At 39.4% G+C, this 26,330-nt stretch overlaps 1 protein-coding gene across 9 annotated transcripts in view; it reads right to left on the bottom strand.

The window, feature by feature from the left end:
• Enox1 (ecto-NOX disulfide-thiol exchanger 1) overlaps positions 1-26,330 on the bottom strand; it is a 542,803-nt gene that overhangs the window by 171,844 nt on the left and 344,629 nt on the right. Inside the window, exon 1 of one of the 9 annotated variants that reach the window (XM_046454326.2) lies at positions 72-480. The exons of the other annotated variants lie outside the window; for them this stretch is intronic. The gene's annotated coding sequence lies outside the window, so the exon portion shown is untranslated. Of the gene's footprint in view, positions 1-71; positions 481-26,330 lie in introns of those variants that run through there. 9 annotated transcript variants of the gene reach the window in all.

The raw sequence follows: 26,330 nt of genomic DNA, 5'->3' as shown, positions 1-26,330 counted from the left end.
AAGTGACTTTGTGGGCAGGAGACTATTGAATGATTTGTTATTTATCCTTCTTTATCTATATTATTACTTACCTTTCTCCTCTTCTTAAACAGGGGCATTCTGGATCAGTGGGCTCCTTCAGGCTGAGCTTACAGCAAACGTGCCCATGATGAGAAGGACTGAGGTTTTAAAGGGTAGATTTGTTGCAGAAACAGAGAACAAGGGCCAGCTAATCTATATCTGTTTTTTTGCAACTGAACGGGGAATTTCCATTTGCCAGAAAAGCCGGAATAGAAATGTTAGCTTGGGCATTCATGCCCTTATTCAATTATGTTTTCTTGACTGTAACAAAAACAGATCTTCACATTTTTTTTCAAATGCATTTGGTCAGTCAGTCAAAAGAATTTGAAAACCATATCACAAGTATTTAACTTCCTTCCATCACAGAGTGATTGGGCAGAGACCAAGGGAAGTGAATCGTTTCAGCATCAAGTTTTTGTTAAACAGAGATAAGTTAAACTAAAATAAAAATAAAACAGAGAACTGAGGAGGATGAATCAAGTGAGTGTTAAAGAATTTACTCTGGACCTTCACTGCTCGGTATCTTTTCCTGATGTCTGAACAAGGAACCCTGTGACATGCTCATTATTCACTGTCACCAACAGGCACTTGTGTCCAAGGCACTTGGGTGCTAGGAACCAAAGGGAGAGACAAGTGTTTGGGCTTCAGGCTTCAGGAAGGACAGAGACTTTCAGAGCAAATAAAAGTAAGAAATAAAAAAGTATATGAATTTATTGAAAACATTCTGAAATTAAATGAAAGAGCTGCCACTACACCCAGAGTTACATGTCTGACCCAGTCACGATGGATTAAGAAAAGAAAGTCCTATGTATAAGGGGTAAAATCAGAATCCCAGAGGGCAGTATCAGGTCCTGCAAGGTCTCACTACCACCCCAGAACCCTCTGCCACTGTCTGTGAAGTGGTAGGGCCAGGCCAGCTCTGAATTGCTACCTACCCTATGAAGCAGAGAGGTATGAGCTGGGAGGATCCAGGCCAGACACACTCCTGTTGAGCCCTCCTAACTGAGTTCTGGGCACTCTGCCCTGGCCTCACCTCCACACCTGCTGAGCTGGCCTGTGGGCTCCAGCCTCTCCTGTGGCTGTGGATACCACCCCAACCTGATGCAGCCTGACTAGAAAGATAGCTCCTGGCTATCAGGTTCTCTGCCCTGGTTTTGCCTCCCTCCCCACCTCACACTTGTGATTCTTTTGGATCTTTCTCCCCATAAACAGTACTCCTGAGCATGGTCTCAGAGGGTGAATTGCTCTCTGAGTAAAAATCTGCCATTTGCAGAACAGTGTGGTTGGCCTTGGTGACTCCAGATGGTCCACAAAGGAAGGCATTCTAGGTGCTAGGCAAGCTGCAAGGCAGTTTCACATCCCATCTAGTTTTCATGAGCACAGTTCAGGGAAAGTTTAAAGAGTGGAAAAAATCCAAGTCAAGTGTCCAAAGTAGCAGACTCAAGACTCAAATCCAGGTCAGTCCTATTGCAAAGCTCCTTTGTCTTACCAGGGCTGTCAATGACAAAACCCAAAACTGGAAGGATTATGGGGTTTGGCCACAACACAGGACAGAATTGATCTTTAACTTGTAAACAACAGGATGGCCATTTCATTGCTTTAGGCCAGCATCTGTTCTGCTTGGTCAGCGCCCAAGACAGATCAGTTGTTAAATATTTGGGTATCATTGTTGCCCTTATCAAAATGAAATATGTGGCAAATAACAAATGTTTGACTTCTACTTCTGGCAAAGAGAGAGTAATTGTGATTGGATATGCTTTCCACCTGAAATAACTAAAAAAGCCAGATAAAAATACATAGGAAGGGAGTTTCAGGTGTCAGACACAGGCAGTGCAAGATAATGAGTCCTGAGAGGAGGTGAGCAAGAGAAGCCACATGACTGCCCCAGCCTGCTCCCTGGAGTTTCCTGGCTATAGCCAATGGAGAAGGAGTCTGGCAGTTTCTCTGAGTAGAGATATTGTAGGTAGTTTGGAGAAACCGAAGCAACCAGAGTCCATGGGGCAGGATGTCAGAGAGAACTAAACACATGTGTTTATATGTGTGCACACACATGCAAGCACATGTACACACTTCAGAGATCTAAAGAGGGCCCACCCCAAATCCTGAGTTGAGAACTGACCAGTGTGTATTTGAGGAAACTATACAAGATTTGGGAGAGAACGGCACAAAAGGATTGGAGGGAATAATCCATGGAGAGAATAAAAGGCTGGGAGGAGTTTGCCCTCCATGGCTAGTGTAGGAAAGCCTTGTGATTCATGTAGTAGAATATTCTGAATGGTGTTGCCTAAGTAGTACGGTAAAAATAGCTGTGGACTGAAGGCTGCTCTGATCTCTCATAGCAAAGCTTCAAAAGCAAGACTCAAAAGGTTCAGATTGTTTCCTGGTAACTTACATGTGTCCCGTAGTAGACTTCAAGGACATTGAGAGAAATACAAAAATATCCAGCACCTAACAAGGTAAAATTTAAGTCTGGCAACCAGTGAAAAATTACCAGGTGGGGCAAGCTAAATCCAGAAACTTTGAATATTTTATTTATACCTAAAAAAAAATTAAGGATAAAGACAGCATCAGATTGGTGATCATCTTGCCTTGCAATTTAGATTATTCTAAATTATTTCAGGGGACCCCATATCATTACAAGGGTCCTTAAAAGAGGAAGACAGAAGAGAAAGCTTGAAAGATTTGATGGGAGAAGGATTCAGGCCATCATTGCTGGCTTTAAAAATGACAGGGCTACCTGGCCCAGTGGTATACAACTGTAATCCCAGCAACTCAGGAAGCTCAAACAGGAGGACTGCAAGTTTGAAGCCAGCCTCAGCAATTTAGCAAGACCCTTTCTCAAAATAAAGAATAAAAAGAGTTAATAATAAAAAGAATATTAGATACAGCTCAGGGGTACAGAGTCCCTGAATTCAATCCCTAATACTGCCAAAGGAAAAGACAGGGGGGAAAAATGGCAGGGCTGTGAGCCAGTGATGGCAGCCTTCAGAAGTTGGAAAAGACAAAGAAACAGATTTCCCTCATGGAGCCTCCAGAGTGGGATCAGCCCTGATGATGCCTTGACTTTACTGCAGTATAGTCAGCACTGTAAGATAATAAATAATAAATAAATTTAAGCCACCAAGTTTGTGCTTACTTGTTGGAGCAACAGTTCAGAAAAAAAAAAAAGAAAGTGACACAAAAAATGAAGAAAAATATGACCCATAATAAAGAGAAAAATAAATCAATAAAAACAAAAATATAAATAACACAGGTGACAGAAATATTACACAAGGATATTAAATGATCATAACTGTGTTCCATATGTTTAAGAAGGCAGAAGATTGAACATGTTAAAGAGAGAAATGGAAGATTTAAAAAAGACTCAAAGTGAACTTGTAGAGAAGTACAATCTATGAAATGAAAACACACTGCATGAAATTAAATACAGACTAATTTTTTATGAAAAAGCCAGTGAACTTAAAGAATAGCAATAAACTATCCAAAATGAAATATAAGAAGAAAAACAACAGCAACAAAATGAACAAAACATGCAAGAGCTGGGGGATAACTTCAAGAAGTTGAATATGTTTGTAATTATATCAACTGAAGGGAATAGGGTGGGCCAAAAATACTCCAAGAAATAATGGAAGATTATTCACAAAAACAATAACTCAGAGATCTAAGAAGTTCAAGAACAGAAGGCAAAATAGACATAAATAAAAGTATATTAAGGTGCATCTCACATATAGAGAAATAAAGATGGAAATGAAAGTATATTTCCTGTTGGAAACAATGCAAAAGGCTTCAGAAGACATTGGCGTAGCAACTTTGAAGAACTGAAAGAAAATAAATTCTGGCAATATGAATTCTATACCCAGTGAAAATATCTTCTAAAAATGAAAACAACAGAAAGACTTTTTAGGGAAAATTAGCTGAAAGAATCTATATCCAGCACAACCACATTATGGAAAATATCAGAAAGAAATTCCTTTAGGCAGAGACAAAATATGAGATGTAAATCTTGATCCACATGAAAGAATGAAGAATATTAGATATAGAAAATATGTGGTTAAGCATAAACTATTTTAGGGCTAGGGATGTGGCTCTGTGGTACAGTGCTTGCCTAGCATGTGTGAGGCACTGGATTCGATTCTCAGAACCACATAGAAATAAATAAATAAAATGAAGGTATTGTGTCCATCTACAACTAAAAATTTAAAAAAAAAAGTTTTAAAAGACAATTTACTTTAAAAAAAAGCAAAAAAAAAAAGCCCTAATGATTTATTTTGGGCTTATAACATCCACAGAAGTAAAATGTACAACAGCAAATAGCATACAGGACAGGAGAGTATGGTTTATATATTACATATAAGGTAGTAAACCTACAAAAGAGTAAAATTGTAATCCTCAAGCTGAAGGAAGGCAGAAAAACAAAAAAATTAGAATATAGACAGAATAGGCAAAGCCAATTAGAAACATTGATTTTAACCATTTATACTAATAATTATGTTAAAAGGAAATAGTCTAAATATTCCAAGTAAAAGCAGAGATTATCGGACTGGATTAAAAAAATAAGACCCGACTGTATGTTTCCTATAAGAAACCCACTTTAAATATGAAGTCAGGTTAAAAAATAAAAGGACTAAAAAAATATATCATGCTAACACTAATTGAAAGAAGACTAGATAACAACAAATCCCACCATTATGTACAACTGTGATGCACCAATAAAAAAGCAGAAAAACTTGTATATATTTAAGACATACAAATATGATATATGTGGTGAAATGAATACCACTATTAAAATTCTCCACTAAATTTCCAGTTCTGTCACAGTATTCTTCACTTTTGGAATTTATTTTGTTCTTTGATTATTTTATTTCTTTATTTAACTTCCATTTTGTTCATGCGGGGCGGGGTAGAAGGCTAGAGAGTAGAGCTAATTTATATCTGTCAAAGTAGGTTTTTAACCAAAAAATATTACTGGGGGAAAAGATCATTTTACAGTAATAAAGAGGACAATTCATCAAATAAACATAATAATCCCAAATATGTACTGAATAACACAGCTTCAAAACATATGCAGTCACAACAAACAGAAGGGAAAGTGAGGTAGACAACTCCACAATAATAGAAATTTCAACAACCCTCACTCAATAATTTCTAGAACAGATAAAGAGAATCAGTAAGGATATAGAAAATTTAAATAACACTATCAACCAATTCAAACTAATGACATTCATAAAAATTGATCAAATAAAAACAGAAAACACGTCTTCAAGTATATATGGTGCATTTTTAATTTTATTTCATTTATGCCATATTCTGGGCATAAATGAAACCTAGATAAAATTACAAAGACACAAATCATACAAAACATGTTCTTGGACCACAAAGGAATTATAGAAATTAATGACAGAAAGAGATCCGGAGGATCCTAGAATAATTGGAAACTAAATAACACATTTCTAAATAACCTATAGGTCAAAAAGGAAACCAAAGGGGAAATTAAAAAGCATTTTGAATTAAATGAAAATACAACATACAAAAACTCATGAGATGCAACTAAAGAGGTACTTACAGAGAAATATATGGCACTAAGTGCTTACAATAGAAAAGAAAAGAGGTCTCAAATCACTGACCATAGTTCCTACCTTAAAAATAGAAAGAGCAAATTAAACCTCATATGGGGGAGAGGTGGATAATAAAGATGAGAACAGGAATCAGTGAAATATAAAACAGGAAAACTAAAGAGAATAATCAATGAAAGTAAATGCAGTTCTTTGTGAAGACCAGTGAAATTATTAAGCTTCCAGCCAGTATTGGGAAGGAAAAGAGAAGATACAAACTATTAATATTAGGTCTGAGAAAGTAACATACCTACAAATCCTATACGTGAAAAGTATAAAGGAATACCATGAAAAATTTACATCAATAAATTTGAAATAAAAACAGATTCCTTGAAATATAAAATTTACCAAATCTCACTAAAGAGAAACAAATATTCTATATAGTTTTAGATTGAATTTGTAGTTTCAATTTTTCCTGAAAGGAAATTCTAAGCCTAGATGATGTCACTAGAATATTCTCTCTTGTAGAAATTAAACACTAAAGTAAAGGTAAGTACTAATTCTATACAAACTTTTCCCGGAATTTGAGGGAAAGGGAATACTTTCCAGTTCACTGTAGGATTCTAGCCATACCCTGATGCCAGACAAAAACAAAAGAAAATCATAGACAACATCCATCATGAACTTGGATGCAAAATTTTAAACCTCAGTTTAAAGCAAATTGAATCTAGTAATATATATAAAGGATACTACATCACAACCACATAAGGAATGTGATATTGGTCAAACATTTAAAAAAATCAATAAAACTTACCAATGTAGTAGAGTAATAAGAAAAAAAAAATCATGTCAAAAGATGCAGAAAAAGCATCTGCCAAAACCCAATGTCCATTCTCTTGACAAATTAAAAGCTTGAAGAAAGCTAAACATGATAAAGACAAATGTACTTAAAGATATGCACAAATCTGATGGTGTTTCCTCATAAGAGAATTTATGAGGAATTTCCTCATAATTCCATTCTGTGTTGTTTCATTTATATAAAATGCTGGAAAATGCCAAATAATTTATAGAGATGGACACAAGATCAGTGGTTTCCTGGGTATGGTGGCGGGTGAGAAAGGGGATCTGAGTAGGTAGAAGATTATGGAGGGAACAGGAAGCTTGCTGGTGAGATTTATACATTCACTATCTTGACTGATGATAATTTCACAAGTATATGTCAAAACTTATGAATTGCACAATTCAAATAGTTATAACTTATTGTGTGCCATTATACTTCATTAATACTATAAACTATAACAGATACTTTAGGTCATCCACAAAAATGAAAAACACTGCTACAATGACCCAAGTAAAATCCACCCAGCAGGGAATGCAGGGGCAGCAGGCATGGCTAGCCTCCTGAAATCAACTTAAAAGCACTGGATGTGTACACATAAAGCTTTTCAGTTTTCCAGCGAGATATACTTAATAGATCTCAAGTTAAACAAACAGTCAACTACATGCCAATTCCACAATCTTAAGAGAAGTCAACAAGAAACATATTGGGGATTATAGATGAAATGAACAAAATCTGGCATGAAACATGGCCCCAGACCTCAAAAGGTTTTGAAAAACTGCAGCTGATTTGGTAGGGTGAGATTAATTCTCACTTTCAACTCAATCCAAGAAAGAAAATGTCTCCAAAGTAACATAAAAACTTGCAGGGTTTTAGATGTCACTGTATATCTGAATTTACTCTGCAGAAATTTTTCTCCCAACTTGTTAAATTTAAAGACTTTTCCTGGGAGCCATGAGCAGAATGAGAAAAACACAGATGGCTAAACCTCACAGTAATAATGATTCAAGGCAAGAAAACCTTAAACTGTTTGTATTTCAGATTAAAATAGAGTTGAGGAGAGAAACATCATCATCCTGTGTGCTAAAATGAATAATAAGATAAAGCTAGTTTTAGATATTATTAATATTGCAAGATTATTATTTTTGGTTTGCAACCCATGGGAAACTCATGCCTCTTTCAATTGATTCCCTTAGAATTGGTATTTTAAATAAATTCTACATGCCTAATAAATAGGGTCTATTTATTTATTCCAAGGCGACAGACCCCATGTACTATCCACAAAGGCTTCCCTCGTGATCTCCTGCTGCTGCTGTTTATAGGGCTGCAATTACAGAAAGGTTCTGGGCAAAACAAGAAATGACACCATTACCATCGACAAGAATTCTCCTAGCACTGTGGAGATTCTTTATTGAAAGAAATACAAAGCCAGTTTATTGTTAGCAGTTCATGGATTTTTTTTTTTTTTTCGCAATGGCTTTGCTCTTTCTGGACACCCCCCTGCAGGTTAATGACACTCAATTCTGAGCATCCTCCTTCTCTCCTTCCAGTAGGCGTTTTCACACCTTGCTAAATTAAGTGTCCCAGGATGTAAAGGCTGCCACTACAGGGAGGCAATGGAACAAAATACATGAGACTGTTGTGCTGTGGAGACAGACTGCCTGTATTCACATCCTGGTGGGCCACTCACTAGCAGTGTGACTCCCAACAGATTACCCAGCCTCTCTGTGCCTTCGTGCACTTACTTGCAAAAGTGAGGTCATTATAGCTCATGTTTCGTTGGGTGAAGATTAGATCCGTAGAAAAACACCCAGCACATACGCAATACATGTAAGCAACACTTATTATTAACACAGCTCTGTGGGCACAATAGCATTGGTGGAGCATGGGTGACAGCAGCCCTTGTAAGCTGCCTCCTTACAGCAAGCACAGTAGGAATAAAAAGTGGAAGAACATCATCTAATGATGCAGCAAAATCTGTAAAAGAGAACCAGACAAGACCATTCTATCAAGTAACAATAATAGACTAATGCCAACAATTACTGAGTACCTTCTGCACACCCTGCAGTATATAAAGGATACCATACATGTTGTCTTATTAACTCCTGCAACAACACCATGATGTAGATGATAGAATTCTGATTTTCTAGATAAGGAAACAGAAACCCAGAGAAGACAGACAACTTTCCTCAGACCTTTTGGCTTGTAAGATGAAACTGCTGGCTCCCAGCCCATAGGTTTTCCACTATACCACCTAGCTTTTCAATCTAAAAAGTAGTGCTATGTTCTGAGCATAGGCAGTCAGGAGGAAGACAAATCTATCAAGAGGTGGGGTTTCCAACAGTGCATAGCCTTTGAAACCATGACAAGAGGGGCAGTCTGGGTGAAACAGAGTTTCTTTGTCACACCTGAACACAGAACAGTCGTCGCTATTGGGTCATCTATGTGTGGCAAGGTAACACACATGTATGAGGATCACCTGTCTCTTGTTTTCTGCTGGCCTATACTTGGTCTGGGAATTCAAGAGAGGATGTTCAGTGCTCACTTCCTCAAGGAGCAGAAAGCTCAGAGAAGAGACTGTGTGACCTGCTGGCAGTAGGGCTATCATTGGAAACCCTGGGGCATCAAGACCAGACAGAGGTTCCCTGCTTCCCAGGCAGAGGCAGGGGGTCTCAGGTCTCTGATGGATAGTAAAATGAGTCCATTTGGAATATTACAAAATTACATATGAAAAAGAATTGATAACTAGGAGAAAGTTTTATTTTACAATGTCAGTAAACTCATAACTACCACAAAATTTACAATGATTAGTTTTTTATATTTATAATGATGAGTTTTTATATTTATTTATTTAAGTTCTATGAAAACATTATAGCCTCAATAAATTCAAACCTCTAATTACTAAGATATTTGCAATGTACATGACATGCTGTAAAGGGGTAAAACCCCAACTTACAAAGAATCCTAGCAAGCCAACAAGCAAAAGGGGAAATTTTAATAGAAAGTTTTTTTTAAAAAAACTGGGGAATTTACAAGAGAAGAAATATAGTCAATTAAGATTTGGAAAGTTTCAAATAAAAGCAAGAGGCTTTTCATCCATCTCATTTGCAAATATTTGATAAATAATGTTAACAGATTTTAACACACTTTAGTTTATTCTTTGCAGTAGCAGTTTTACCAAGGATTTGAGGAATGGATTAACAATCTATGTGGCTAATTCAATTGTTACACACCCAAACAATATTTACTGACATGAGAAAATTTTGCCTCTTCCCTTCTACTAATAAGAAAAAGTTTGAAATAATATCAAAAATTTTAATTAATTAATTAATTTTTTTTTTTTTTTAAATTTTTTATTGTGGGTTGTTCAAAACATTACAAATTTCTTGACATATCATATTCCACACTTTGATTCTAGTGGGTTATGAACTCCCACCTTCACCCCATACACAGATTGCAGATTCACATCAGTTACACATCCATTGATTTACAAATTGCCATACTAGTGTCTGTTGTGCTCCGCTGCCTTTCCCATCATCCACCCTCCCCCCTCCCCACCTCTCCCCTCCCCTCCCCTCCTCTCTCTCTACCCCCTCCACTGTATAACCCTGAGGGTCTCCTTCCATTACCGTGCAATTTACCTTCTCTCTCCCTTTCCCTCCCACCTCTCATCCCTGTTAAATGTTAATCTTCTTCTCCTGTTCTTCGTCCCTACTCTGTTCTTAGTTACTTTCCTTATATCAAAGAAGACATTTGGCATTTGTTTTTTAGGGATTGGCTAGCTTCACTTAGCATAATCTGCTCTAATGCCATCCATTTCCCTGTAAATTCTATGATTTTGTCATTTTTTAATGCAGAGTAATACTCCATTGTGTATAAATGCCACATTTTTTTTATCCATTCGTCTATTGAAGGGCATCTAGGTTGGTTCCACAGTCTTGCTATTGTGAACTGTGCTGCTATGAACATCGATGTAGCAGTGTCCCTGTAGCATGCTCTTTTTAGGTCTTTAGGGAATAGACCAAGAAGGGGAATAGCTGGGTCAAATGGTGGCTCCATTCCCAGCTTTCCAAGAAATCTCCATACTGCTTTCCAAATTGGCTGCACCAATCTGCAGTCCCACCAGCAATGTACAAGTGTACCCTTTTCCCCACATCCTCGCCAGCACTTGTTGTTGTTTGACTTCCTAATGGCTGCCAATCTTACTGGAGTGAGATGGTATCTTAGGGTGGTTTTGATTTGCATTTCTCTGACAGCTAGAGATGTTGAGCATTTTTTCATGTACTTGTTGATTGACTGTATGTCCTCCTCTGTGAAGTGTCTGTTCAGGTCCTTGGCCCATTTGTTGATTGGGTTGTTTGTTCTCTTATTGTCTAATTTTTTGAGTTCTTTGTATACTCTGGATATTAGGGCTCTATCTGAAGTGTGAGGAGTAAAGATTTGTTCCCAGGATGTAGGCTCCCTATTTACCTCTCTTATTGTTTCTTTTGCTGAGAAAAAACTTCTTAGTTTGAGTAAGTCCCATTTGTTGATTCTAGTTATTAACTTTTGTGCTATGGGTGTCCTATTGAGGAATTTGGAGCCCGACCCCACCGACTGTAGATCGTAGCCAACTTTTTCTTCTATCAGACGGCGCGTCTCTGATTTGATATCAAGTTCCTTGATCCATTTTGAATTCACTTTTGTGCATGGCGAGAGAAAGGGATTCAGTTTCATTTTGTTGCATATGGATTTCCAGTTTTCCCAGCACCATTTGTTGAAGATGCTATCCTTCCTCCATTGCATGCTTTTAGCCCCTTTATCAAATATAAGATAGTTGTAGTTTTGTGGATTGGTTTCTGTGTCCTCTATTCTGTACCATTGGTCCACACGCCTGTTTTGGTACCAGTACCATGCTGTTTTTGTTACTATTGCTCTGTAGTATAGTTTGAAGTCTGGTATCGCTATACCGCCTGATTCACACTTCTTGCTTAGCATTGTTTTTGCTATTCTGGGTCTTTTATTTTTCCATATGAATTTCATGATTGCTTTCTCTATTTCTACAAGAAATGCCATTGGGATTTTGATTGGCATTGCATTAAACCTATAGAGAACTTTTGGTAATATCGCCATTTTGATGATGTTAGTTCTGCCTATCCATGAACAGGGTATATTTTTCCATCTTCTAAGATCTTCTTCTATTTCTCTCTTTAGGGTTCTGTAGTTTTCATTGTATAAGTCTTTCACCTCTTTTGTTAGGTTGATTCCCAAGTATTTTATTTTTTTTGAAGATATTTTGAATGGAGTGGTTGTCCTCATTTCCATTTCAGAGGATTTGTCGCTGATATACAGGAATGCCTTTGATTTATGCGTGTTGATTTTAAATCCTGCCACTTTGCTGAATTCATTTATTAGCTCTAATAGTTTCTTTGTAGAGCCTTTTGGGTCTGCTAGATATAGAATCATATCATCTGCAAATAGTGATAATTTAATTTCTTCTTTTCCTATTTTTATGCCTTTAATTTCTTTCGTCTGTCTAATTGCTCTGGCCAGTGTTTCGAGAACTATGTTGAAGAGAAGTGGAGAGAGAGGGCATCCCTGTCTTGTTCCAGATTTTAGAGGGAATGCCTTCAGTTTTTCTCCATTCAGAATAATGCTAGCCTGAGGCTTAGCATAGATTGCTTTTACAATATTGAGGTATGTTCCTGTTATCCCTAGTTTTTCTAGAGTTTTGAACATAAAGGGATGCTGTACTTTGTCAAATGCTTTTTCCGCATCTATCGAGATGATCATATGGTTCTTATTTTTAAGTCTATTGATGTGGTGAATAACATTTATTGATTTCCGTATATTGAACCAGCCTTGCATCCCAGGGATGAATCCTACTTGATCATGGTGTACAATTTTTTTTATATGTTTTTGTATCCGATTCGCCAGAATTTTATTGAGGATTTTTGCATCTAGGTTCATTAGAGATATTGGTCTGTAGTTTTCTTTCTTTGAAGTGTCTTTGTCTGGTTTAGGTATCAGGGTGATGTTGGCCTCATAGAATGAATTTGGAAGTTCTCCCTCCTTTTCTATTTCCTGAAGTAGCTTGAAAAGTATTGGTATTAGTTCTTCTTTAAAGGTTTTGTAAAATTCTGCTGTATACCCATCGGGACCTGGGCTTTTCTTAGTTGGTAGTCTTTTGATGGTTTCTTCTATCTCCTCAATTGATATTGGTCTGTTTAGGTTTTCTATATCCTCCTGACTCAATCTGGGCAGATCATATGACTTAAGAAATTTATCTATGCCTTCACTATCTTCTAATTTATTGGAGTATAAGGATTCAAAATAGTTTTTGATTATCTTCTGTATTTCTGAAGTGTCTGTTGTGATATTGCCTTTTTCATCCCGTATGCTAGTAATTTGAGTTCTCTCTCTTCTTCTCTTCACTAGCATCGCTAAGGGTCTGTCGATTTTGTTTATTTTTTCAAAGAACCAACTTTTAGTTTTGTCAATTTTTTCAATTGTTTCTTGTGTTTCGATTTCATTAATTTCAGCTCTGATTTTAATTATTTCTTGCCTTCTACTTCTTTTGCTGTTGTTTTGCTCTTCTTTTTCAAGGATTTTGAGATGAAGTATGAGATCATTTATTTGTTGGTTTTTTCTTTTTTTAAGGAATGAACTCCAAGCAATGAATTTTCCTCTTAGAACTGCTTTCAATGTGTCCCATAGATTCCGATATGTTGTGTCTGTGTTTTCATTTATCTCTAAGAATTTTTTAATTTCCTCCTTGATGTCTTCTATAACCCATTGATCATTCAGTAACCTATTGTTCATTCTCCAATTGATGTATGCTTTTTCCTTCCTTCTTTTATCGTTGATTTTCAGTTTCATTCCATTATGATCAGATAAGATGCATGGTAATATCTCTACTCCTTTATATTGTCTAAGAGTTGCCCTGTGACATAATATATGATCTATTTTTGAGAAGGATCCATGTGCTGCTGAGAAAAAAGTGTAACTGCTTGATGTTGGGTGGTATACTCTATATATGTCAATTAGGTCTAGGTTATTAATAGTGTTATTGAGTTCTATAGTTTCCTTATTCAACTTTTGTTTGGAAGATCTGTCCAGTGGCGAGAGAGGTGTGTTGAAGTCTCCCATGATTATGGTGTGGTGGTCTATTAGACTCTTGAACTTGAGAAGAGTTTGTTTGACGAACATAGCTGCACCATTGTTTGGGGCATAAATATTTATGATTGTTATGTCTTGTTGGTGTATGGTTCCCTTAAGCAGTATGTAGTGTCCCTCTTTATCTCTTTTGATTAACTTTGGCTTGAAATCTATTTTATTTGATATGAGTATGGACACGCCTGCTTGTTTCCGAAGTCCATATGAGTGATATGATTTTTCCCAACCTTTCACCTTCAGCCTATGTATGTCTTTTCCTATCAAATGCGTCTCCTGTAGGCAGCATATTGTTGGGTCTTGTTTTGTGATCCATTCTACTAGCCTGTGTCTCTTAATTGGTGAGTTTAAGCCATTAACATTTAGGGTTATTATTGAGATATGGGTTGTTCTTCCAGCCATATTTGTTTATTTCTGTTACTAAACATTGTTTGTTTTCCTCTTTGATTGTTTCCCCCCCCCTTTACTGTCCTACCTCCCACTGTTGGTTTTCATTGTTATTTTCCATTTCCTCTTCCTGTAATACTTTGGCTAGGATGTTTTGAAGAGATGGTTTTCTAGCTGCGAATTCTTTAAACTTTTGTTTATCGTGGAAGGTTTTAATTTCATTCTCCATCCTGAAGCTTAATTTCGCTGGATACACAATTCTTGGTTGGAACCCATTATCTTTCAGTGTTTGAAATATGTTATTCCAGGATCTTCTAGCTTTCAGAGTCTGTGTTGAAAGATCAGCTGTTATCCTGATTGGCTTGCCCCTAAATGTAATCTGCTTCCTTTCTCTTGTAGCTTTTAAAATTCTCTCCTTATTCTGTATGTTGGGCATCTTCATTATAATGTGTCTAGGTGTGGATCTCTTATGATTTTGCACATTCGGCGTCCTGTAGGCTTCTAGGATTTGGGATTCTGTCTCATTCTTCAAGTCTGGGAAGTTTTCTTGTATTATTTCATGGAATAGACTGCTCATTCCTTTGGTTTGGAGCTCTGTACCTTCCTGTATCCCAATGACTCTTAAGTTTGGTCTCTTAATGTTATCCCATATTTCTTGGATGTTCTGCTCATGGTTTCTTAACAGTCTTGCTGAGCTGTCTATGTTCTTTTCCAGTTGAAATACTTTGTCTTCATTGTCTGATGTTCTATCTTCTAAGTGTTCTACTCTGTTGGTAGTATTCTCCATTGAGTTTTTAAGTTGGTTTATTGCTTCCTGCATTTCTAGGATTTCTGATTGCTTGTTTTTTATAACCTCTATCTCCCTGTATAGTTGATCCTTTGCTTCCTGGATTTGTTTGCGTAATTCGTTGTCGAAGTGATCTTTCATTGTCTGATTTTCTGTTTAATGTCTTCCTTGATACTCCAGATCATCTGAAGCATGTATATCCTGAATTCTTTATCTGACATTCCATCTGCTGCAGCTGTTACCTCTTCTAAAGTTGCGTTGACCTGCATTGCTTGTGGTCCTTTCTTTCCTTGTCTTTTCATACTGCTTGCGTATCTTTCCTGCAGGTGCGGGCGGCGGCTCTGCTCTCTCCTTATTCCAATTGGGGTGTCGTGGCTACCACGCCGGCAGGTCACTGGGCCTGTTCTGGGAGCTGGTGGCGGCTCTGTTCTGCCCCTACTCCAATTGGGGTGTCGTGTCTGTCGTACCAGCAGGCCACTGGGCCTGTCCTGCTGGTCGGTCGCAGATCTGCCCACCTTTCGGGCACGAGTGGAGGCTCTGCTTTGCCCCTACTCCAATTGGGGTGTCGTGACTACCCCGCCTGCAGGATGCTGGGTCTGTTCCTGGCAAGGGAGGCGACTCTGCTCTGTCCCTACTCCAATTAGGGTGGTGTTTGTACCCCGCCGGCAGGCTCCTGGGCCTGATCCGCCGGTCTGTTGTAGGTCTGCCTACCTTGAAGGCGCTGGCGGCGGATCTGCCCTGCCCTTCCTACCACGCCTGCGGACCCCTGGGCCTGATCTGCAGGTTGATCACTGGTCTGCTCACCCTGCGGGCACGGGTGGCGGTTCCGCTCCACCCCCACTCCAATTGGGGTCACGTGACCACCACACCGGCAGGGCCTGATCCGGGCGTGGGATAAGGATCTGCTCTGCCCCTACTCGAGTTGGGGTGACGTGTGTACCACACTGGCAGGCCACTGGGCCTGACCCGCCAGGCTGTCACAGGTCTGTTTACCTTGCAAGCGCGAAGGGCGGCTCTGCCCTGCCCCTCCTACCACGCCCATGTACTACTGGGTCGTGGGTCTGCCCACCTGGCGGGTGTGGGTGGCGGCTCCGCTCCGCCCCCTCTCCAATTGGGGTCACGCGGTCACCACGCTGGCGAGCCGCTGGGCCTGCTCCGGGGGCTGGCGGCGGCCCGGCTCCTTCCCTCCGGCTCGAGGACAAATTGAGGAGACTCGGGTGACTGAGCCTCACCCCCCTTACCAGAAGACCAACTGCTTATGTCACCGCTGGTATTGATGAAGATCTCTCCTCCACCGCTTTCTGCTGACATCAGATCTCTGCCATGTTGGTATCCTATGCGAATGGCAGCATTTCGTTCCCCTTGCCAGGCAACCCAAGCAATGGGTGAGTCCTGACCTGCCCTCAGCAGGACCCGGACCGAGACACAGTTTCCGCGGGCTCCTAGCCCCGGTCCAGGGAAGTTCCGGGAGCCGGAACTCGGCCGCTCCGTGCTCGGTGTAAGCTCCTATAAGTGTAGGCTCCAAGAAGCAGCCCCCGCGGGCTCAGTTCCGGGAGCCGGAATTCGGCCGCTTAGTGTTTGGTGTATGCTCTGATAGTAGCAGGGTCCAAGAAGCAGCCTCCGCGGGCTCCGCAGCCCTGAGCCAGGGCGGTTCCGGGACGGTTCCGGGAGCCGGAACTCGGCCGCTCTGTGCTCGGTGTAAGCTCCTATAAGTGTAAGCTCCAAGAAGCAGTCCCCGCGGGCTCAGTTCCGGGAGCTGGAATTCGGCTTCTTGGTGTTTCGTGTTTGCTCTGATATTAGCAGGGTCCAAGAAGCAGCCTCCGCAGGCTCCGCAGCCCGGAGCCAGGGCGGTTCCGGGACAGTTCCGGGAGCCGGGACTTGGCCGCCCCGCGCTCCGTGTTCACTCCGATAAGATCAGATTTTAAGAAGCCCCCAGGCGCTGAACCCTAGCAATCTGTCTGCAAGCCGCAGGCGAATTGCAGCCTGAAATTACCTGTTCTATGGCTGAATGAGCTGCGGTCAGTCAAAAACAGGTGTGGTGACGTCAGTTTACCAACATGGTGGCTGCTGGCCTCCTCTGTGGTCTGACCGGTGTGGAGAACCGAGATGGACCGCTTCCTTCCCCGTCTCGAACCCAGAATTCAGCCCTGAGTGCGGTGCTTGCGCGTCTGGCAGAAACTGCAGCGCTGTAACCCTGCGTCTCTATCCCAGCGCGCCTTGCAGACTCTAGCCGCGGGGCGATTTGCTGAATAAGCAGTATTACCCTCCGTGCGACAAACCTCTCGCGTTTGAGTCCCCGTAGCCGATCCTCATGCGATGGAAATCCTTCCTCCAGGTTCCGGCGCACCCCACTATTGCTGGAAATTCCTAACAAGATATCCTTTAGCCGTCCTGACTTGTCATACTCCCACACAGTGAAGCAGCACACGGGGGTAATGCACTCCCCTCGCCGCCATCTTCCCCTCAATTAATTTTAATTAGGTATATATGACAGCCGAATGCATTTTGAGTCATCGTACACAACTGCAGCACAATTTTTCATTTCTCTGGTTGTACACGATGTAGCATTGCACCAAATGTGCAGTCATACATTTACCTAGGGTAATTATGTCCATCTCATTCCAACATCTTTCCTGCGGGCTCCCCCTCCCCTCACAAAACCCCCAACCCCCACTCTTATGGATCAGTATCCACTCATCAGAGAGAACATTCAGCCTTTGGTTTTTGGGGACTGGCTACTTTACTTAGCATATTCTCCAACTCCATCCATTTACCTGAAAAATGCCATAATTTTATTCTCTTTTAATGCTGAATAATATTCCATTGTGTATTTATACCACAGTTTCTTTATCCATTCATCTACTGAAGAACATCTAGGTTGCTTCCACAGTTGAGCTATTGTGAATTTGGCTGCTATGAACATTGATGTAGCTGCATTACTATTATATGGTGATTTTAAGTCCTTTGGGTATAGACCGAGGAATGGACAGCTGGGTCAAATGGTGGTTCCATTCAAAATTTTCTAAGGAATCTCCATACTGCTTTTCAGATTGGTTGCACCCATTTGCAGTGCCACCAGCAATGTATGAGTGTGTCTTTTCTCCCATATCCTCACCAACATTTATTGTTGTCTGTATTCTTTATAACTGCCATTCTGACTGGCGTGAGACAAAATTTTAGTTTTGATTTGCATTTCTCTAAATTGCTAGAAATGTTGAACATTTTTCCATATATTTGTTGATAGAATGTGTATGTTCTTCTGAGAAGTGTCTGTTCAGCTCCTTAGCCCATTCATTGATCAGGTTGTTTGTTTTTTTGGTATTAAGTTTTTTGATTTCTTTATATAACCTGAAGATTAGTGATCTATCTGATGTGCGTGTGGCAAAAATTTGCTCCCAAAATGTAGGCTCTCTGTTCACCTCAGTGATTGTTTCTTTGGCTGAGAAGAAGCTTTTCAGTTTGAGTCTATTCCACTTATTAATTCTCATTGAGAACTCCAATACTACTTATCAAAATCTCTGGGACACTATGAAGACAATGCTAAGAGAAAAGTTCATTGCATGGAGTTCATTCATTAAAAGAAGTAATAGTCAATAAATAAACGACCTTACATTACAGGTCAAAGCCCTAGGGAAAAAAAGGACAAACCAACACCAAAAGTAGAAGAAGATAGGAAATAATTAAAATGAGGGCAGACATCAACGAAATTGAAACTAAAGAAACAATACCAAATTTTAAAGAATTAAGCATGTTTGCTTACACATTTGTAGTCAAAGAAACTGGAAGAAAATATATCAAGATACACACAATGGTTATTTCTGACTCCCTAAATTATGATTTTTTTCCTGCTTTTTTCCATTCATTCAAAATATTTATAATAAAATTATGTTATCAAAACTTTCCTGTACATTCCAAGTTCCTTTAAAGCAAGACAAAACAAAACCCTCTATCTTTGATGAATATAGATGAGATAGGATTCTTGTCACATAAGTCTGATATGAAAAACACAGACTTATGTATGAAATTTCTTTGCAACAATGTGTTGTTTCCCCATGAAGATTATTTAAGATTAGATGGGTACGTCTACTGGAAAATTTATCTTTGTTTAAAATAATTTTTAGAACTAGAAGTCAAATTCTACATGGGCAACTCCTCCATGATAAAGGGAAGAAAGGAACCTAAATTACAATAGCATATTAAGGTTATTTTTACAAGTAAATGATGTGTTTAATAGTTGCTTCCCCTTCAATGTGTCTGTAAATGGGGAAAAAGTGGGTTGAAACTAATGTTTACTAAGGATTATTTTTTACCACCCTTTGTTGATTTGAATGTAAAAATGGTTTGCTTTATGTTTAAACAATTAAACAATTAGAAATAAAATTACTTTTTAGCATTAGAAGTCATAGATACAAGCTCATGGTATCTTGAGGATCCCTTTTTTGGAAATTAACTTTGAAATGATACTTGCTTTATAAACAGAAATTACTCCTTAGCTGTTCTTTTAAAATGTGGGGAACTGATTTTAACACATTTTAGTTTATTCTTTATAGTAGCCTTTGACACAAGCTTTCAAATTCCTGCTATGAACTGAGTTCAACTACCAAAACTTAGAAACTAACACCCACAGAAGAAAGCTTGTGAAACCACTTTTAAAACCTGGATGTTAAAAAATAAACATCAATGACGTTAAAAAAATGGGAAAAGAAAATCGTACAAAAAGATTTACAGTCTTCATTCTCACAGCAAGTATTAATCAGTGCCTACTATATGCCAGGCATTGCTTTAGGAGCTGGAGACACAACTAAGGACAGGACAGATTTGTTCCCTGATCTTTGGGAGCCTACCTCCTAGTGCGGACTGATGGAACAGAAATAAAAAGAAAGAAGTTACTTTTATGTGCTGAGGAGTGTCAGTTACAGAGATGGAACAGAGTTACCTGGGGGTGGAAGAGGAGGGAGAAGCCATTCGCTTAGTTAAGGATAGTTTGACTGGTGACATATGACTTTTGGATTGAATTCCTAATAACAAGGAACCAGCCTCTAGTGGGCAGATACAGATGAGGAGATTGCAAACAGGAAGGTAGGCAAAGCAAAGGCCTGAGGGCAAGAACAACCTTAGTATGTTCTGGAACTAAAAGGAGGCCAGTGTGGATAAAACCTGGTGGGCCAGGGGTGCAAGTGAAGAGACATGAGATTCAATAGAGTTCACTAAGTGGGGGCCTCATTCCCACTGTTGAATTGGAGAATCACCATCTTCTGGGCCTATTGCCTTTCTGCTGGGGCAAAGTACACTAAAGTCAAAAAGAAATATTTGAAAATCTCTGTAAGTAGTTTTAATTTTATTCCAGTTGCTGCAGGATACACACACACTATATATATATAAACATGCTACAAAAAGTAAATTCACAAACATATGCATATATAAGCTTATAAACATGTATAGTGTGTGGCTACCACTGTGCTAGGACAGTCTGTGCTCATACAGAGTAAAACCTACTCAAGAGAAAAGGCAGACACACACATACAGGTGCTTTTGAATACTGGACAAGGATCCACAGGACACAATCAGTGACTTACAAATCTTGGTAAAGGAGGTAAAACTGAGCACTACGATTTGGAAGTACTTCAGCTGCGGAGGCCAAGTTAGCCATAGGTGGGTGGTATCTTTTCCACAGCTGGAGGAGCTCAAGAAACCAAAGGTTACTAATAAAAGACACACGAATGACATGGACAGGCATATTATGAAAATAGCAGAGCTGGAAAATGCTAACATTAGAGACAGAGTCAATAGCAACAATGAAGGCTGCCAGAATTAAGTGGATTGGTGCCACATACAAGACATGATCTAAATAGAAAGAAACTCAACCCTCTGTGTGAGAAGGTGCAAGTTGTTTTGTTTGAAGAAAAACTAATCTTGCACACTGGAATAAGCTGGAAGACCAAATGGGGGCAAAAAAAATTAGGGAGAAGTTCCTAAAAAGCAAATCAGAACAATATGAAAACAATAATACCTGAGAGCCAAGTATAATAAAAAATTTACTTTGTTTTGCTCAGAGTTATAGGAATGACCTGACAGGGGAGACTGCACTACTTCTTGTACTCCATTACCCTTTGGGGTAAAATCTGTTTGATAAAGAGATTCGGTTTGATGTCACTGACAGTATCAATTATGCATCTGTGTGTGGCTACCACTGTGCTAGGATGGTCCGTGCTCATACAGAGTAAAACCTACTCAAGAGAAAAGGCAGGATGGGAACAGTGCCCAGCATGTGGAGTGTATCCTTTCACAGAAGCCTCTCAACAGAGCAGATAATGGGAACAACTTGACTACAGCCCAGGGTCACACCCTATGGCAACAGCAACAGTTGCCTGAGGGTGGGCAGGAAAGGGCATCACTGAAATTGGCCAGAGCTACCAGGGAAGGCTACTGGAATCAAGTGGGACTTGAGGCTGGCCTCCGAGTGCCTGTGGAATTTAGATAATGTGGTGGAGAGGCAGGGGAAGGTGTTTCTGAATCATTAACAGCTCAACGAGAGCAGTTCAATCTGCTCCAACTGTGAGTCTGGAAATACTGCCTAATTATTAGCTAGCAGGTGAACGAAGGGGAAACAAACCACTGGAGTCACCGCCAGCTTCCACCTGGCAGCAACACCATCAGGAGGCCCTTTACATCCTACTACCTGGGCAATACCAAGAGGGAGGAATCTTGTGCTTATTAAACCAGCAAAATTAATTTAAATAATTCCCAGATTCATCAAGGATGCTACAAAGAAAATATCCAGGCATCTCTGATGAGAATATAAATAGAAAACTCTTTTGGAAATAATTTCAGGGTGTTTCAAGATTAACCAAAATGACCATATCATCTGTTGACTTGGAAAATGATCTTAAAGAAACAGTCCAAATGGGAAATAAAAATCCAAAGATACTAATTGCAGAATGATTCATACTATCTGCAAATGGGGAGCATCTTAAGGACTATCAACAGGGTTGTTGAAGTAATGGAAATAGATGAAGGTAATCATTTAGCCGTGGAATGGTGAAAGGCTAAAAGGATTTTTAATACTCACTGCAGGTGGGAGTGCAAAGTGGGTTGAATTTTTTTTTAGAAGGCAACTTGGGCAATATCAGAATTTAAAATGTACAGTCCTGTGGGTCAGTTCCAGAAACGCAGAGTACCAGATAGTTAAAACACTTAAAGTGTATAAGAGATTCACTCATTTCAAGACATCTTCTAATTTTATGTTTTTTAAAAATCAGATCACCCATAATACACTTTATCTTTGAAAAAAAGGATAGTGATATAGATATTATTGATAGACCCATTTTTTTCCCCATGGGAAACTTGAAGGTCAAAGTAGTAAAGGGATTTATCCTTACTAGCCCTAAATTCATATTCCTAACAAGAAAAAGCCAAATCTTTCACTGATGTTCCATGATATAGCAGGTGGAAATTTCATAAGGCTAAAGGCAGACATCTTATTTAGGTCAAAGTACCTCTTTGTTTAGGAATAGAACCCCATGGGGGGCACGGAGTGGGGCAGGGAGCAGCGCAGTGCATGGGAGCAAACAATGGCTTGCCTATTCTAGCCTGGGAATTACAACACTGTTACCACTATTCTTGGGAGAGAGAGGTAGGAGAGTGGGAGGAGGATGATTTGTTGGTCCTCTGACCTAGCTTGTGTGAAAGAACAAATAAAAATAACTTATATGCAAATATAAGATGCAGTGTGAATGCTTAAAGGAAGCTGCGGTTGTAGGAGCTCTCCCTCCCAGGGCTGTGCAGGCTTAGCAGCAGGTTCAAAGGCCAGGTGAGGCATTATTATTTCACAGCAGGAAATGTGATAAGTCTTATTGTTTTTAAAAGCCATGTGAGTTTCACAATAATCAATTAATTAATGAAGTAAACATTTAGCACTAGTTACAGCACAGAGATATAAAATCAGGGCACAGAAATGAGCATCAGACATGAAAACTGACTCTTCAGAAGGCAAGGTTGCTTAAGGAGGAGAAGGTGGCATGGCACCAGGTGTCTGTGTCCAACAGTAACTTCAGAGGATGCATATCATATTCATTATTTATCAAGGACAATGCCTGGGGACATTCAGTGAGTAGATGATATTTTTGGCGAGTACAACAAGACTGTGTCAGCTAATAATGTATTTCATTTTGGGTTTTAAAATATCCCCTTTTCAGGGCCTTGTTACTTGATTTCAGACCATTTTTCTGTGTCTCAATTTCACCATCTGCATTCTGAAGAGGAAAAGCTCTGCCCCAAATCAGAAGTTTGAGACTCCTTCCATTCAAGGACTTTACTTTTTACCTTACCCTCTCTGTACAATTAAATTAAATATTTTTTTCCTATCATTTCCAAAAAGACATCATCTTAATCTTAGTTTATCTTGATTCTCTCTTAGCTCCACCACCTCTGCACTCTAGAAAGTGAATCTAGAGGTACTCTACTACTGATCTACCCCCCTGACCTTTTTATTTTTTATTTTGAGACAAGGACCTGAAGTTGCTGAGACTGGCTTTCAACTGGTGATCCTCCTGCTTCAGCCTCCCATGTCACTGGGATTACAGGAGTGCAACTACTGTGCCTGGCTGTCTTAATTTTTTCTTGATATCACATTTCCCTCAAGTTATCCCTCAATACATCTGCCTGACTTATAGACAAGTATCATCACAGAGTTGATCATACAAGGTGTTTCTAGTTTACAAATTTCTCATCATTCTTTTTTTCTCTGGTTGTCATTTTTGAAAAGGATTTCATAGTTAGTCCAAATTTAAATATGGAAAAAAAATTAAAAACCGTGAAACCATTAATATCATGAGGGCATTGCTGATGCTAATCTTGTGTGTGTGTGTGTGTGTGTGTGTGTGTGTAGCCCCTTTTGACTTTTCATAGGGTCTCCTCTGGTACCATCTCACTCAATCCTTCATTCAATCTTGAGCCCACCAAACTGGCTTCTACCCCAACAACTCTGCCCAAATGGCTCCTGTTAAGGGTTTCAATGTCCCCATCACCCACTGCCATCTTTTAACTTACTTTTCAGAAAACAATCAATCCTGCTAGCAGCTATGTGGCTGAGAGACGTGACTTGGCTCCCATAACGTTGTATACTTCTGTTTCCCTTACAGTTTTCTGGCCACCTGCTTCTTCTCAACCCCCTTTGCCGGCTTATCATCTTCTTCTGAAGCTGTAACTGCTGGAAGTTTCCAAAGCCAACTCCCACACCTCTCCTTCCTCTGTTCTCATCATGCCCTCTCCCCCATGTCCACAGGCCAATTACGGTCTGTATGCTGATGAACACAGATATCTCTACACATGACTATCACTGGCTCCCTTGGTCCTTACTCCAGAAACACATATCCCTCTGCCTACTCATTCACATTAAGACTTCTCACAGGAGCCCAAACCTGGGGAACAAATCTGAAAGCCTGATTTCCACCAAATTTGTTCCTTATTTCATGAAATGCCAGCACCGTGCAGTTGCTCAAGCTAGAAAGATGGGACCCATTTTGATTTCTCCTCTCCCAAAATTCACCCTAAATCACAAGTCCTCTACCCCAAAGATGTATCTCAAATTTGCCTCATGTCTCCAACTCACTTCCATCCCTTAAGTGAGAGCCATGCTCACCTCCTCCTGGATACCTGCAGCTCCTGACTGACTTCACTGCTCGGTCTCCCCACCCCCAATCCCTCATCTTGTAACATTTAAATTTGATCACAGAGTCAGTGTGTTAAGGGAGTTAATAAATCACTTCCACTTCATTTTAAAATTAAGTCCAAGCTCTTTCTCAGGACCTGCGAGACCTCTGACTATTCATTTTAAACTCTTCTCCTAATGGCATCCACTTCATCTGCCAAAAGGACCCTCCAGGATTCCTTTGAGCGAGTCCAGCACCTTCCTCCGATTTCCCCAGACTTGGCTCCTTCCATTCTTCTGGATCCCAATTTACATAGATCTTCAGAGAGAAGCTTTTCCTGGTTGCTTGAAGATCCAGGTTAGATTCTTCCTTTTATACTCTGTGATTGCAATGTTACATTATTTTCTCCATAATTACTATTACTATTTGTTCGCTTGTTAACTGTCTCCACCATCATTTTTCACAGTGGTAAATTGGTGGGTAAATGTGGGATGGAGCGAAGGAAGGACACTGTCAAGCTATGAAATTAGAAATTGTATGAATCACTAAAATCAGGGTGGGAGAATGTTAATATTAATTCAAAAAAATCTATTTGTGTTTAATAAAAAATTGTTTCAATATTATTTTCTATATACTTTGGATTTATTTTTATATATATATTAAAATCATATCTTCTTCTCAAAACTACTAATTTCTTTGAAAAAAATTTCAAAGTATAAAATTAATGTGTTTATTTAAAAATAGTTTAAGGAAATCCTTTTTGTTTCTTCATCTGCCCTCAGCCAAAGGCAATAGGTATGAGGCTGCTGGGGTGGGATGGGTCCCTCTGTCCTGACCACTCTAAGTTAGTGCCAAAAAGTCTGAGGCAAAATCAGGCATGGCTCTGCAGGCATTTCTGCTATTTTACACTAGTCATTATAAATAATTCACATAAAAAAGATGAACCACAAATAAGAGAAAATAATGTGAAGCATTATATGTTTTTGAATTACTGCTGGAAGGAAATTCATTTTCAGCCTAAACACAATAGTACTTCACCCCTTTGACATGTAGTTGGCTGCAAGTACCGGTAACTGGCTCCTGGAAGATCATATATAAATTTTTGGAGCTACCTGCTGTGGGAACTTAGGCCTAAAAACCTCATAAAAGACAATCATGAGCCTTGAAAGAAGGTACTTTCTAATTTCTTCTCTTTGTATTGGAAAGGGGAAAAATGGCTCGTGATTGTCCTAATAAAAAAAGAATGGATGAAAGGGGCCAGAAATCATAGGCAAAATATTATTTTCTTTAATACACATTCATTGAGTACCAATTCATGGGCAATAACTATGTCAGGAGGTGTAAGGGGCACAAAGAATAAGTAAAACAGTTCTTTCCTTCAATAAGATTTTCATCAAGCAGAAGAGGTGGTTGGATGGACAGATAGATGGACGAACAGACATAAAGATGGATAAATAAATACTGCATAAAGAGAGGGAAATGACTGATCATGGTCTCCTTGCAATAAGAAGAATGTAAAATGAAACAAGGAGGAGCTGGGGAGACTTTGGTTATGAGTGTGAAGAAATGGGCAGTTTATTATTTGGTCCATTTCTCAGTTGCCTTGTGAAATCTCAATATGCTTTTCCTTTGTTTTAATATACAAAATCCTTATAGTGAATGAATAAAAAATACCTCCTCTTGGTCAAGTCTTGCTTAAGCAGTCAAGGTGAGGATTTAGTGGTTCTTTTCTGACTAGTCAGTTTCATTCATAGTAGCACTCCCAAACCCAGCACATCCCTCATCAGGCACAAAAAGAGGCACTAGTACTTTTCCAAACCCACCCAAACTAGAGAAAATAGTCAAGACATGTTGTTCTTCAGGACTTACCTGGACCTTCTCCAGACCTCTGTGTCCTCATCCAG

The sequence above is a fragment of the Marmota monax genome, unplaced genomic scaffold, assembly GCF_021218885.2.
Source record: "Marmota monax isolate L192 unplaced genomic scaffold, Marmota_monax_Labrador192_F-V1.1 WCK01_AAM20220418_F8-fsc00011, whole genome shotgun sequence".
Taxonomy (NCBI): domain Eukaryota; kingdom Metazoa; phylum Chordata; class Mammalia; order Rodentia; family Sciuridae; genus Marmota; species Marmota monax.
Note: the sequence above shows the minus strand (reverse complement) of the source record. Positions and strands in the feature narration are given on the sequence as shown.